We start from the raw sequence: 16489 nt of genomic DNA, 5'->3' as shown, positions 1-16489 counted from the left end.
AGTTCCTCGTGCTTTTCCAGTTTCACACTGGCTTCTTTTCTTCCCACATTTTAGGTTAGAGTTACTGAGTCCTCACTGTTCTGTTGAGCTCTTTCTTTCTTTCTTCCTTCTTTATTTTTCTTTTCTTTTCTTTTCTTCTTTTCTTTTCCCTTCCTTCCTGCCTTCCTTCCTTCCTTCCTTTCTTTCTTTCTCTCTCTCCTCTTTCTTTCTCTCTCCTCTTTCTTTCTCTCCTCCTTCTTTCTTTCTTTCTCTCCTCCTTCTTTCTTTCTTTCTTTCTTTCTTTCTCTCTTTCTCTCTTTCTCTCTCTCTCTCTCTCTCTCTCTCTCTTTCTCTCTCTCTTTCTTTCTTTCTTTCTTTCTTTCTTTTTCTTTCTTTCTTTCTTTCTTTCTTTCTTTCTTTCTTTCTTTCTTTCTTTCTTTCTTTCTTTCTTTCTTTCTTTCTTTCTTTCTTTCTTTCTTTCTTTCTTTCTTTCTTTCTTTCTTTCTTTCTTTCTTTCTTTCTTTCTTTCTTTCTTTTTCTTTCTCTCTCTCTCCTTCTCTTTTTTTTCTCTTTCTTGTTTTTCTCTTCCCAAAGTCAGACTGCAAACAATCAAAGCTTGTCACTCACAGATTTGAGATGCTGTGTGTTGACTCTTCCAGAAGCGCTCGTGAAGAGTTCTGATTTAAGGACTTTGGTCATTTGTTTTAAGCCTGCGGTTGAATTGATTTGAGTTGTTCGTGATTGCTAAGCTATCGTGCGGGTGGCGGGGGGGAGCGCTCCGAACTGAAGGGTGATGCACATCTTTTTTTTTTAATTATTATTCAAGTGGACAGTACATGTGCTAAAGGCGTCTTTTAGAGTATCGTCAGTCATGGTACCTGTTTGCCACAGGAGCTGAGAGTTTACAGTGTTTTTCTTTTCTTTTTTTTCAGTCTTTCACTATTTCTCCCTCCGCTTGTTAAACCATTTTAAACTCGTTTTGCGGGTTGTGTAAATTTGCTCCGGGGTCCCATAGAGAGGCTAGCTGGCTAGGGTTAGGGTGAGGGACTGTCTGGAATTCTGTTTTTACAACCACAGCAGCATCATTTAAGACTGTTTTATTAGATTTAAGTTGTTGTATTCCTCACATTTTATCATGCTACTATGAGCATTTTCAAAAGAACAGCCAGACTCTTCATTGGTTTTATCTTAAAATGTGGAACAAAAGAAGGAGGTCCACTCTCCCTATGTGTCTTTAGCAGTGAATTAACTGGATGTCTTCACCAGGGCAGGGAGGTTAAAAAAAAAAAAGAATTAAGAATATGTATTTGGAAAGAACTGTCTTTATGTGCAGATGACATGCTTTTGTTATACGCAAACTCCTCAGGCATTTACAAACTGCTAAAACACCCAAGTGATTTTAGCAAGGTCCCAGGATTAAAGAGAGACACAAATGTTTCACTTCTCTACTCAACACGTTAGAAAAATGAAATTTACAATAACACGATCAATCATAGCCAACTTAAGTTTAAAATATTAGAAATACGTATAGTAAAGTGTTTGTAAGACCATACAGGTTGAGAGAACGTGTATTATTTTTAACAAAGAAATGGGATTTGGGGATTTTTAATTAAATTGGTGATGAATGTATAAACAATTTGACAACTTTAGACTGTTGAGTTATCCAATCCATGAACATGATTTAGCTCTCTGTTTATATGAATCTTCTTCATTTTAGGAGGGGCAATATTTGTCATTTTCCGTGTAGAAATCTTGCTCATTTTTAGTACATTTTTATTCCTATCTATAACTGTGAGCATATACTAAGACTGCAATTCTCAGACATAATCTCGCTGATGATAATGAAATTAAACTAGTAATGCATCTTAAATTTTATAATATCTGAAAATGACACGACCAAATTGGATGAACCAGCGTCCTAATATTATTACTGAATCTGTCTCTTCTGAAATATCCATACCCAATTAGTGTTTATTTATTCAATATTTCATAATTCTCATTGAAGCCTTGTCTTTCAAATCTTCTTTTGGCGTTTATGACAAAGTGGCCACATTCAGTACTCCCCCGTTGGTGTAGATTTCCTTCTTTTTCATGTTGAACCATTTCTATCCACTACCTTCCCAGATTCATCCTGTGTAAGAACGCTCTTACACGTTATCAGTGAATTTGATTGTGGAACGATGTCCTGGGTTCTTCAAGGGCTGTTGCATTATGTACGTAAAAAAATAGAGAAATTCTCAGTTCCCTTCCTTCCCCCAAAGCATGTTCCTTCTCAAGGGTTTCAAATCACTAATGGTGGACCTGCGGGACCAGATTGTGCGGGATCTCGGTGGTCAGTGGTCACGTGGACAGAAGGTGTGCAACGTAGCCTGGAGAGCATGTGTACACGGTCCGCTCACCACCTCTGTTTACACTGTCCTGTAGTTTTAGCTTGTTATCAGCACCTTCAGCAGCGAGGAAGGCTCTTTGTAGACAACACAATCCTTTCTCAGTGGAAGAAAAAAGTGTATCTTAAAATCCACGCTCTCCTTTGTTGTCTGTCGCTCATGGGTCTACATCCAGCGTCCACCATATTGTAAAGCCAGCATTTTTTCCTTCTGCAACCAACTGAGATAATTTTCCAAGGTCCTGTGTTACGCAGCTTCAGCGACTCAAAGCACAAATGCCTTACGATCAGTGTTTTATACATTTATTTACTTATATCATCTTTGCTCACATGTTTATAGGACTTTGCAATGTCCCAAATGCCCCGTAGATGTTTCAGTGGTATCACTCGCGTCCTGTGAGATGGATGCCATTAATCCATCATTAATAGATGATAACTGTGTGTGAGAGATGAGTGAGCCATTCGAGGTCTAGTTAATGCACTTACAGCTCAGACCCCAGTGTTCAGAGTCTTTCCCTCCCTTGTAGGAATCCAGCTGCTTGGGGACAATGAAGCGTCCTTGAGATGTATTTACTTTATTTTTGTTTTTAATTTCAGCCTTTTTCTCCCCTTGTTATACCTAGGTTTAATCAAAATCAATAAAATTTTGTTATATCTGTTACAAATTTGTCAGCAAAAAATAGCTTGGTATCATAAAAATTCTTTTAATAAATCAAATGCCAATGAGATAATAAAATACTAAACCATTAATTGATAAACATTGGCTTCCTTTTACAGAGAAACTAAACGTATTCAGGACTATTACTAAGTATAAGAAAGCACATGGTTTTTGGAATTTGTTGGTATTTATGTTTGCCAATCTACAAAATGCTAATATGAAAGACAATTCATAATTGCGTACTTCTTAGTTTTCACTAGAAATCATGGGGGTTTTTTGTTTTTTTTTTCTTTTTCTGTTTTCTAATTTTATTTTACTGAGTTATAATCAGTTTACAATGTTTTGTCAATTTCTAGGGTAGCGCACAATTTTTCAGTTATTCATGAATATATACATAGTCATTGTCACATTCTTTTTCACTGTGATGTATTTACATAAGTAGTCAAACGTGATTTTAGAGATTAATTTTTTTAAATAACTTGATTTGGAAACTTGCTTTTGCTGGAGCAGAAATGGTTGGTTTTAGCCAAAACGTTTCTGAAATGTTTTGTTTTTGGTCCGACGACACACTCATGTCCGTATGTGCTGGCTTCTGTCTATGAGATTTTCATATCAAGTGGCCAGAGGCTCTCAGCACATTAACATCTTTGACCTTAAATTCCTCACGTAATGACTTAACACTGTCCATTCTTCTACAAGAGGCATTTGGGGAGTCTAGGGACACACGAGCCTTCCTTTTGAAAACAGAAAACCAATTGCATTGTAAATTCCATCATTGTTCTGGGACGTTTGTTACCATCATTAATATTTCTTTTAAAGATGCGTATTCCAAAGGTTAATTCTGAGCAGAAGATGCTAAAAGTTCACAGTTAATCAGGGCACATTGCACACTGGATGTCCGATGCCAGTGATTTCAAATAATGAGATGATTGTTTCTGTTTTTCCAACTCCAGCGTGGCCGCTGATCTCTGGGAGAGGCTGTGTGTTACAGGCAGGAAGTGGGGCTGGTTCAGAATGGGAAGGACCAATGTTAATTGACCGTGACAATCCACAAAAAAAGAGGGTGGGGAGATTGAAGGACCTGCCCTGAGACAGGCTTTGAATGTGTTCGATTAGTGGCTGGTTGTCCTCTCCGCTGTGCAAATGGTCACTAGGGTGAGCTTGAGTCAGGAGGGGCTCCCCGTTTGGAGTCAACTAGACCTGTCCCGTGGCATCAGGATTTGTGTGTGAAATGTACCTTCTTCCTGGGCTGCAGGACGTGAAATGGTTCTTCCCTTGTGTAGACAGACAGTTCTGTTTCATGGTGAGTACCCTCCACTGGCATAATTAACAGTGTGCTTGATGGTGAGGAAACGTTTCAGCTGAAATTGAACGCTGGGGCTTCCGTGGTCAGATGGAGATGCTACATACAGGGGATGCATGGAGTCAGGCCAGGGGCCATTCGGGTTTTTCCACCTGTTTCTTCCTCAGACCCAGGGCTTGTCGCCATGGGCACTGTTGTCATTGCACGATGTTTCACAGCATCCATGACCGCTACACACAAGAGCGAGTTGTGGCAACCAGGAGTGTCTCCAGACTTGGCCGGCTGTCAGCTCAGAGGGCGTCGCTTGTCCTCTGACGCACTGAGCCCCCATGCCCTCATCCATTCAATTCTGTGATGACTCCTCAGCCCACATGGGGAACATTTGTCTAAAACACGGCATGAACATGAATTTCATTGGTAATTATTTGTAGCTGTTGCAATTATATGATATCATCTCAAAAGGTTAAATCCCCTCTTTACAGAAACCAGCGTGACTGCATATTGAAAAAAAAACCCAAAAAACCCGTCAAAACTCTTTTAGTCTTTAGGCGATGAGCATTGTGACAAGGCTACGTCTTCAAGGTGGCCGTTGCTTGGAAGGTGAGGTGCAGTTTAAGAGTTTAACAAGCACAGATTTATGCATGGCATTCAGGCATCGCCGTATTGAACCTGTAACATTTGCGTGGCGTTGTTATGCTGATGTTCCTTTAAAACCCTCCGTCCGCAAGAGAGTGACGTGTGTCCTCCAGGATACAACATGCTCACTGGAGTGTGTGTCTGCTGAGCACAAGATACCAAAAGCGGGCTCTCAGGGCCCATGTTAATGCACTTGTCAACGTCACCTTAATTACACACACACACATTCTTAAAGCCTTAGCTACCTTTTAATAGAATGTAACAACTAAATCTCATCAACGCAGACCTCTACCCAGGGCGCCATCTTGAGTGCTCTAGTAGAGCAATTGTATCCTAGAAAATAACGCTCTAATGAAAATTTGAAATCGTCGCCTGTTCTTTTTGTTTTATGTGGTGCACTTTTTTTTCATGGACACTCTAAACCTTTACACATGGTCCACCCAAATTTGGTGTCCGAAATTCGGCAGTGACTTTCAAGTCACTTGACTTCGGTGCTCTGCTTCGTGCCTAACACTTTAGGATGGAATGTTGAGAAAAATAAAACTTACACGTCCCGTGGCTCTAGAAAAATGGTTTTCACCTCTTGGTGTCTCAGTGGTGCTGTTTGTAAAATGGGAAGACAAACCCATCTTCTCTGACGGTCATCCTGACACTGAATGAGGACTGAATAAATCCCTGTGTGGGGGGCACATCATTAGAATACCGATTGATTGAAACTAGAATGATTAAACTTTGGTAACTTTCAAATCAGGACGTTGGAGTGTGTTTCATAGTTATTTATGACTAGGGTGAAAAAGTGGATGGTGATTTTAAAAAAAGTACTTTATTCTTTCATGATTGGCGTTATTTTCTCAATAGTGTGTTTCCATTATTTAAGAATTATAAAATACAGTAACATAATTCCTTTCAGTGCTAGGATTTGTCTGTATAAATAAATAATAGAAAGTATCTACTTTGGGAAATGTAGTTCAATTTATGCAAGTTATTAAATACATGTGCACGTGTGTATTTTGTATATAATATATGAAATATTATTAATATTATTATATATGTATATATATTTACCGGAACTCTCTAAATATTTACCTAGGTGTTGAGGAAATGTTCAAATATGTGTCTTCTCCATTTCATTTTCTCTTCATGGGACTCTAATAGATACATCTTACACATTCTCATTTTCACACATAATGTCCTCAAATTTCACTTTCCTATTGTTCATTTCTGTGTCTCTGCTGTGTTTTGTAAAGCTTTCTAAGCTGTATCTTCCATTCGCTCTCTTTTCTACTGTGTCTGCTCTGCTCTTTGACTAGCCTACTGATTGCTGTTTATGCCAACAATTGTCATTTCCCCTTGTTTAATTCCTACATGGCCATTTTTCAAATGTTCTTTGTCTTTCCCAGCAATTTCCTGTATCTCGCTTCCCTGTTTATCTTCCATCCTTTATCTCTTTCAACATTTCTTACATGGCTGTTTACATTTTATAGACAGTACTTTAAAAAGCTCCATGCTCTGGTGCTCAGTGATCTCTGATTGTGAGCTCATGTTTGCTTGATCTTAATCTGTGGGAACTTTCAGGATTCGGTGTTGGGGATCCTTTCCCCAAACAGGTTTGCTCGTACTCCTGACTGGAGTGTGAGATTTGAGCCCACGTGGGGGTCCAACGTCTCCACTTTGCTACAGTGTCCCCTGTCTTGCTGATTGGTTACCCTCAGGTGTCTCCTCTCATGCCCTGACATGACTGCAACCATGGACCTCCTCTCTCATGGCAAATCCCCTTTCCCAGTTTTCTCATTACTGAGGACCCTCAGGTATCCTTTAGCTCACGCTGGTGGGGGAGCATCCACCTGGGCTATTTCCCTTAGGTGGGTAAGCCTGGAAACTCACCACCAATACGTCTTAATCCAGATGCAACTGTACTATAGAGAGGCGGTCTCTCAGAGGGCTGCTTTATCTGCTGCTGGTGTAAGTGGAAGCTTTTCCTTTCAGAAAGTTTCAGCATATCAAGAAAGAAAGAGAAGGAGAAACAAAGAGAGGGACAGAGGGAAGGAAGGAAGGAAGGAAAGAGATAGGGAAGGAACGGAGGAAATAGTGATGTTTATCCTATCTGGTTGTGAAATCCAGTCCCCGTATACTGTTTCCTACAAGCCAATTGCATTTTTTTTTTCCCAGAGAGAATTGGACTCTCTCTCACTCTGTAACACAGGTCCACGAGAGAATGGGTTTCATGAAAAGGGATTTGACAGCATTATGCAGTTGACAGGACTAGAGCTGCACGTTGTAATGGTGCGTACTAATCCTAAACAGGAGGATGAGAAGAAAACCAGCATTCAAACGGTAACTTCATTTGTGCGTGTGTGTGGGTGACACTCATCCAGTATTGTATGAAAATGTGTATTCCTTTCACGAGGGTTCCGTTTTGTGGCACAGAAGACGGGGGACGTAAGCGGGGACCTTGGGAAGCTGAGAACGTCCAGTCACTGCCCCCTTATTCTCGCCTTATGTAAACAGAAGGCTTCCCCGTGGTAGAATCTTGGAACCTGTGATATTTGGGGCAAGTCATTAACCTCTTAAGGTATTGTTAATGCCCCTGCAGTAAAATGGAGACAAAAATGTCTAGTTCCCAGAGTTACTTTTAGGAATAAATGATCTGTCTTTTTACATATATCAGACTATCATCATACCAAGCTGCTTTTCTTTCCTCCCTCTTTCCTTCCTTCCTCCCTCCCTTCCTTCCCTCCTCTCTCTCTTCCCTTTATGACTGGATCTCTCAGCCTTGGCACTAGTGACATGTAAGCCTGGGTATGACTTGTGGATCGGAAAATCTTTATCACCATCCTTGCCTTCTACCCACTAGATCCCAGTAGAACCCCCACCTCGAGTTTTGAAAACCAGTAACGTCTCCACATATTGTCACATCTCCTCTGTGGGTCAACGTCATCCCCGTTTGAGAGCCCCTGCTCGAAAATGCACCATCTATTGTGAAAACCCTGCTTTAAATCTTTCACTCACTTCAAGGTTATAAGGTTATAAGATGCTGGTGTTTGTTTACAAAGTTCCTAAAGATGCTCTTGGATTGACTCTTAAAATCTTCACCCCCATTGATGGAAAAAAAAGATTATATTGTTATTTTTATATCCCCTCGAATATCAGCATGAACTTGGTGTTTTATGGGAACAAGTATGCACCTTCATCGAATTGTATCAACAGCTTTTACGTGTCTAAAAATGAGGCCGTGATAAGGGAAAATCAAAATAAGGGGGCAAAAATAAGTTGAAAGATAAAGATACGGCATTATAATTATTGGCTGATTTCCCATCTCAGGTATGTGATAATGACCTTATACTCCATTATTCCTGGTACCCTACTGGAATTCTTAAGATGAAAATAATTTTATTTAGCTTTGATCTAAATACATTGAGTGGAATGTATAATCACATATTAATAGTATACTCTATCCACGTATTGGTTTATGCATTAATAGTGGAATATGGGAAGACCAAACACTAAAAGTTTAGCTCATCCCTAAGATTATTAGAAATACTTACAAAGCAAAGACTAAAATTAGGTCAGCAGAACACATTCCGGCTTCATGGCTCCAGGAGAGCTGATCTTAGTGTAGGGCTGGGGGAATATTACTGTGTCCTGCTCAGATTATTCTCAGATCTTTCGTCAGCGCGGTTCACCAACTTGCAAGCCCATGGTGCCTGATACGGACCACCATGGTCTCATTAATTATCTTCCTTTTACAGAAAAGGAGCTTGGGGCACGCGGTGGTTAAGTGGCCAGGTGAGGTCAGCCTCCCGCTTGCTGACGTCTGAAGCCAAGGCATTTTCTCTGTCTCCTCCGCAGTCTCCCGGCAAGCATGTCCGACTTTGCCATGTTGGACTCTTTCTAAAGGATGCTCTTTGACATCACTGCTTCTTTGCTGCTTTCATTTACCAAAATGTTGGTGTGGGTGGTTTCCCATGCTGTTCAACCTACCCCCACCGCCCCACCAACCCTTTTATTTTTGGATGGGGCTGGGTAGCCCTGTTTCCCACACTTCACCCACTTTTCTCTTTCTTATACCCCTGGGGTGAATACATGGGCAGGCAAACAAAAGCAGAAATTAATTACATGCTACTTGTAGACATGTGACATCTGTTACCATTGGTAGGCGACTTCAGTTTAAATAAAAATGTCCCTCAATTCCCGTATCTTTCAATTTAGCAGTGATTCATTGAACACCTGCTGTCTCCTTGTGCTCTATGGAATAATTCAGGGATAATATGAAAGCTTGTAGAGATACTAGCAAGCTCTCCTTTTCACCCAGGCAACATAGCTGAGCATTAAACTCCTAGTGGACAACACAGGATGGAAGGGGAATTAGTCTCAGGATGTAAGGAATCGGAAGTCATTCAGCTGTGTTTAGCTCAGTAAGCATTCACATTTGCTCATCGTTACTTACATTGATTGAACATTACCCAAAAGCCATTCACTGTCATTTCTAATACATTACGTTGGATTTTATATGTAGTCATTTTTTTTTTAAAAGCTGAAGTACGGTCAATTGCAATGTGTCCATCTCTGGTGTACAGCCCCGTGTCCCAGTTAAGCATATACCTACATATATTCGTTTTCCTATTTTTTTCCATTAAAGGTTATTACAAGATATTGAACATAGTTCCCTGTGCTGTACAAAAGAAACTTATTAAAAAATCATTTTTTATACTCAGTGGCCATCATTTGTAAATCTCACACTCCCAAATCTGTCCCCTCCCACACATTTTCCCCGGTAACCATAAGATTGTTTACAATGTCTGCAAGTCTGTTTCTGTTTTGTAGATGAGTTCATAGTGTCCTTTTTTTCCCTCTTTTTTTTAAGATTCCATGTATGAGAGATCTCATATGGTATTTTTCTTTCTCTTTCTCGCTTACTTCACTTAGAATGATGATCTCCAGGTCCATCCATGTGGCTGCAAATGGCATTATTTTATTCTTTTTTGTAGCTGAGTAGTATTCCATTGTATAAGTACACCACAGCTTCTTTATCCAGTCATCTGTCGATGGACATTTAGGCTGCTTCCAAGTCTTGGCTATTGTAAATAGTCCTGCTGTGAACACTGGGGTGCATGTACCTTTTCTCATTAGAGTTCTCTCTGTTATGGTCTTTATTACAACTTTAATGCTGTGGTCATATTTTTCTTACCATTATGGAAAACTGTTGTCTTGTGGTTGAAATTAAGTGGTTTCCAAATTAGGAATTTTTGTAAGGAATTCACTTGTGATTATCCGAGGTGCTAACTTCATATGTCATATTTTCATATGTCATGTTTTCCTCTCATTGGGTACAGATAATTTTTATTCCATTCATGGGTTTTACAAACATTTATACGCAGCTACTCCGTGTGAAGTGAAATGTCAGTGTCTGAGGGGAAGATGGTCAAGAGAAGGATGCTCTGTCTTTGTTCCTCAAGGAACTTACAGTAGAAGTACAAGCACAACCAATAATAATTGTAAAAAAAAAAAATAGCCAATGGAATTTATAATGACACGCCATGGTCAACCCCATGGAGGAAAGGTAGAATGTTGTGGTCACGAACCAGCAAACCAGTGTCATCAGTCAGAAGAGGACCGAGTGGCATTTGAGCTGAGGCAGGTGGCAGTGCCCTACAGTCGAGGAGCTGAAGAATAAGTGTGAGGGTCTCCTGTCCCTGGGTTTGGGGCTGGCACGTTTTCATTGCAGAAAAATAAAGAGAAACGTAAGATGAGGCTGACAACATAAAGTGACCAAGTCATCCAGGTCCCTGTTGGAGAACTTTACGCAGGGGTGTGTCCGGGTCAGTGCTGTGGTTTTGATGGATTCCTCAGAGTTGGGAGCCACAGGAAGAGCGGGCGGGCATTGAATCAGCACGTCACTCTGTTATCCAGAGAGAGGCTGGTAGCCCTGACCAGAACGGCCAAGATGAAGAGAGGCCGTTTAAGAGATACTTGGGAAGGAAATCAGAGAGGGGTTAATGATGTATTTATGTTACCAAGTCCAAACTCGTTCTGCTCGCTGCACGACAGGCCAGTAAATCGGGAGACTCTGAGGTGTTGGGGCAAGGATTAATGACTTTATTCAGAAAGCCAGCAGACCGGGAGGATGGCAGACTAATGTCTTGGAGAACCATCCTACTCAAGTCAGAATTCAGGCTCCTTTTATGCTATAAAGGGGAGGGGGTGTGGTCGGTTGTTGCAAACTTCTTGGGTTAGGAATTCTTTGTTCTTGGAATCCTTTGTTCTTGCAGCTGTCCGTGTGGTCAGATCACAGTGTCCCTGTAAACCTCCAACAAAGCAATCGTTATTTTCCATTCTGCAATTTGTTATCTTTATATACGTGCAACAGTGTTAACATCTGTAAAGGTCAGAGCCTTGAGAACGGGCTCTCCTGTCTATTTCAGGCTCGAGGCAACATTCTTTTACAAAAGGTGCAGAGCTAGCGAGACTAAGCCCAGAAAACAGGGCACAGGGTTAAAGGAAAAGAAACAGATTTCATATGGAGTCAGATTTATTCTTTTCTATTACACTTAGACTCTGGAAAAGAGAATGGAAAGTTGTGTTGAATCTCCACTTAGTTTCTGTCTAGATCACCTCCTTGCGTGGGAAGCTCATAAGATGGAAAACACTTAAGATGGAAAACAACGGACCATTACAAGAGACTCAAGTAGAGGTTCCCATAAAGAGGGGTTCCATTTCTAAATCCTCGTCTAAACAAAGACTTGAAGAGCATTGTCTGTTACTAGATACATACAACTTCATGATGTATGATTTCGGAAGCTATTGCCTGTCGGGCAAGCGTCCTCTGAGAGTAATACTTCGTGCAAAATATTACTCAAGGAATAGTGATTTAAAGATGATTTCATCAGTGACTAATGTATGTCTGGCAAATAAAATAAATATGTAATATAAATCTTACATAATCAATGCTCATAGGGTGCATTTCCCAAGATACATATTTGAAAGGAAAATCAGAGAAGTGGTCATGATTGAGGGACCTTGGCCAACTTTCATGATGATAAAATGTTGAATACTGTTTCCTTTCATGACAGGCATCATCGGATTGAAAAATATCACTCCACAGAAATATTTTAAGGAGGGTAATATCAACAATAACCCTAGCATGTATAGCAGATAATTAACTATGTAATTTATGCATGTTATGTAGTAAATTATGATATGAATGATAAACAGTGATAATCACTTACACTATTTTACAGAGGTAACATTGTTTAACAGAAAATTACCAAACATAGTACAGAACCTGGCATGGTTTAGGTTGTCTCAGTTTTACCTGAGTGCTGCTGTATTTTTGAGGATACAATGAAAAAAACAACTAAATGCAAGCTTTCAAACTGAAATCAGAAATAGGATAAAGAATATGAAAAAGTATACATAACATGTATCACTGAATCACTCACTATACTGTACACCAGAAACTACCAAGAACATTGTCAATTACCTACATGTCAAAAAAAAAAAAAATGAGAGAGAGAGATAAAGGAGTTACAGCAAATTTTCCATCGATGCGGGAGTGATCCACTGCACTGATCGGATGATAAAGCCAGACAGCCTTTCCTCTCCATCACTAACGCCCTGAGATGTGTGCATGGCGTTGCCATGGGTTACATCACCGTCTCCAGTGGGACTGGACCCCGATGCCGTGTGACGTAAACATTGTCACGCAGTGAACATTTCAGGAAACGCAGTGAACATTTCAGGAAGGAGCAGTACCCTCAGTTTTATTCTTGGAGAAAGTCGTTTATTGACTTTCTACCTACATAAGCAAAGCTTTTTGATCATAACCGGAAGACGGTTTGGTATTTTTATTGTCCTTTAAATCTCCTGTCTCATTCCTGTGATAAAACAAAGCCAAGGCAAAAGACATTTATGCATCTCTTTCTAGGTACCAGACACGGGGTGGAGCAGGGAGTTTGGTCGTAAACCGGACCAAGGCACTCCTGAAGCAGAGAGCCTGATAAGAAATACTGTGTTATAAATTGTGTGGTGAATCTGCCAGATAAGAGTTGTGGGGACAGACAGGAGGCTACATATGGTATGTTCTCAGATCTGATGCCTGAATCATGTTTAGGTGAGCCCGTGGGAAGAGAGTCCAGTGGGAAAAACAGAGACATGCAGACAAATGGGGCTGGAGGGCAGTTCTTACGGTGGCTGTGAGCAAAACCATGTAGTACATGGTCCTGGGCTGGGGGAGGAATGGTGGGTCCACAATTGGGCAGCATGATGTGTGCCCTTGAATGTCATAGACAGATGAGATCTACTTCCTCTGGGAACTGAGGAAGTAAATGAGCTTTAAACCCTTTTAGATTTAAAATGAATGTTTCCTGGACTGACAGGGGATTCGTTGCTATCATAAGAGAGGCTCCTGTTTATTTGAAGAACCTGTGGTGTTACGTGCTACGTGCTTTAATTTTGTAAGGTGATATCTGTTCATTTGATTCCTCGTGGAATGAAAATCACTGAAACCTTTAACTTGATTGGTGATGATAAAGCATCCGAAGAGGCCTTAGGGCACTGTCCTCCCGGTTATCAGAAAAATGACTTATTTCTTGACACTGAATAACGATTATCTTTGAGCATTTCCATCCATGGGATTCTTCATGTTGCAGTAATTGTTGTAATGATCATGATGGTTGCATTTCACGGTCAGTTTATAGTAAATCACAATCTCAGTGCCTCCATGGATGCTGTAGCTTCATGAATGGAAAGTCAAAATGGACAAAAGAAATACTGAATACACATTTTGAGGTGGGGGGGGGAAGATTGCCGAGATACGTTTTCCAAGAGAACTTAAAATTTTAAATGGTTGTGTTTTCCTTAACATCCCATGAATATTCGCAGTTGAGATCTCATATCCTTGCTATTTTATGTTTTCAAGATTTTGGAAGAATAGTTAAATTATTTTCACGCCAAATACATAGAACCAGAAATCTATTATCCTTAAAGAAGAAATAGTTCAAACAATTGAGAGGTACTTTTTTTTTTTTTTAATTGAAGTATGGTCAGTTACAATGTGTCCATTTCTGGTGTACAGCACAATGTCCCAGTCATGCATATCCATACATATATTCATTTTCTTATTCTTTTTTTACTAAAGGTTTTTACAAGATACTGAATATAGTTCTCTATGCTATACAGAAGAAATTCGTTTTTTTTTTTTATTATCTATTTTTATATACAGTGGCTAGCATTTGCGAATCTCAAACTCCCAAATTCATCCCTAAAAATATGGAACACTTCACGAATTTGCATGTCATCCTTGCTCTAAGGGGCCGCGCTAATCTTCTCGGTGTCGCTCCAATTTTAGAATTTGTGCTGCCGAAGTGAGCATCAGAAGGACTTCTTAACACTTCGTTTTAGTTCATTAATTCTTAAATCAGAACAGCTTTTAAAGTTAAATTATTTTTCTTTCATTAAACATATCCAAATATAAATGACTGTGGATGTATATATATAATTTTTTTCTTTATTGAATGATGTGAATTCTGCTGCCTTGTATTTGTCAAGAGATGTGTTCCTTAATTTAAAATAATTATCTATGTGAACTGAGCACTATTTATATATATAAAATAATATATACATATATAATATATATATGTATATATTATATTATCATCAAACATATTCAAAACTCACCAGCATCTATTGTTACTTCAGTTAAAAAGCTAAATGGAAAATCGTAGTTAGGGTACTTGGATGGAGAAAGGGGAAGTTTAGTTTTTACCTTTCCAGCGTTAGTCCCTAAGAGTGTTTGATGACAGACTTACACAACCTCTCTTTAGTGACCCCACAGTGTAAACTAATTTTGTCCTTAAAATGGGCGGTAGGGGGATTTGCTTGGCTTACCCTGTATAAATGCCATATTAAGAGTGGATTTCCTTTGTATTGCGGTTCAACCCTGGTGGCATCCCGCAGCGCCATTCCTGAACCAAAGCACAGGAAAACCAGCTCCCCCCCCCCCCCCCCAGACAGGGCCACACATGTGTCTGACGTCCCCCCGGATGGAAAACTGCCTGGATATTGATGGCTGGTTTTCAGGCACTTTGACCATCTCACCATAGATCTCTAGCCACGGACCGTGAAAAACAGCTTCTCCAGAGGCTTAGGAGACAAAGTGAAGGCCGTTGCATTTCCTCTTGGCATTCGCTGCTATTGTGAAAAAGGTCAGATGTGCAATTTAAAGTAGGCCGTGCGTGCCGCGTGACAAATGTCACGTAGAAAATGAAACTGCTTGAGCTGGCACTTTTGGCGAGTTTCCATAGGGTCCCGGTGTGCACCTCTCCCCCGTCTCGTGGATTTGCAAATCTCACCTGGTGCGAAATGCCTGCCCCACCGTGAACTGCAGGCAGGGAGGGAAGTGCTGTGAGTCAGAGATGGAAACTCTGTGCCCAGGAGAACGCTGAATAGAGAATAAAGTTGAGAAATTAAGCAGCACCCCAAAATATAGAGGGGAGTCTTGTAAATGACTGTCAGAACTGTTAGGAAGCTTATAGTTGAGGATGTAAACTGTCTAAAACTCATCAACAGAAATGCCAAAACCCACTGATGTTTATTGAAAGGCAAATCAATGTTATTTTATTTTCCTTGATTTTATTATACTTTTGCCTAGCTTAGTGGCAAAGCTAAATGCATTTATCTGCGGGCATGGTCAAAGGAGCCTTCTCACACTTTGCTAGTGGGTGGATGAATGGATGGAAGCTTTTGGAAGACTCGGTATTAAAGATTCAAATTCCAAAAGAGACTCTAATTTTCTCTCCAGCAATTCTGTCCCAGGAATGTATGTTACATACTCGTGGCCTTAGTTCATTCAAGCTCCTGTAACAAAAATGCCACTCACTGGGGGTTTTAAACAACAGACATTTTTTTTTTCACTTGAAGTAGTCAGTTACAAGGTGTCAATTTCTGGTGCACAGCACCATGTCCCAGTCACGCATAGACATACATATATTCATTCTTCTTTTACATTAAGTTATAATTCACACACGTTATAATAGTTTCAGGTGTACAACATAATGATAGAATATTTGTGTCTACTGCAAAGTGATCACTGTAATAAGTCTGGTTAACATTCCTCCCCACACATAGTTACAGAATTTTGAAGTCTTGTAAGATCTGCTCTCTTAGCAACTTTCAAATATGCGACACAGCATCGTTCACTGTAGTCTCTACGCTGTAGATGGCGTTCCCATGACCTACTATCTCTCAAATACTTCTTTGCAAATAATCTCTATTGACAAATGCACTAGAGAGATGACTTTTACCCAAATTACAGGCTATTAGAAACATAGGATCTCCTTGGGTGAGTTCAGGTCATGAAAAGGTGGGTGGAGGGTAATTATTTTATATTGGAAAATTATTCAGTGAATTATTAAAAATATTTATTTGACATGACATGAATCGCCCAAGCCTTCATGCATCATAGCACACTTGAAGAAACATGGGGACGTCTCTCAGTTTTTTGTCTACATCTTTGGTGAGAAGTTTCCTG

General features: G+C 40.0%; 1 protein-coding gene and 1 non-coding gene across 5 annotated transcripts in view; one reads left to right on the top strand and one right to left on the bottom strand.

Annotated features, from left to right (window-relative positions):
* Window positions 1-16489, top strand: part of NLGN4X (neuroligin 4 X-linked) — a 539607-nt gene that overhangs the window by 354167 nt on the left and 168951 nt on the right. The window lies entirely within an intron of this gene.
* LOC123619440 (U6 spliceosomal RNA) lies at window positions 14224-14332 on the bottom strand. The gene has a single exon (XR_006728049.1). It is a non-coding gene; the product is annotated as a U6 spliceosomal RNA (small nuclear RNA).

This window comes from Camelus bactrianus, chromosome X (assembly GCF_048773025.1).
Source record: "Camelus bactrianus isolate YW-2024 breed Bactrian camel chromosome X, ASM4877302v1, whole genome shotgun sequence".
NCBI lineage: Eukaryota > Metazoa > Chordata > Mammalia > Artiodactyla > Camelidae > Camelus > Camelus bactrianus.
Note: the sequence above shows the minus strand (reverse complement) of the source record. Positions and strands in the feature narration are given on the sequence as shown.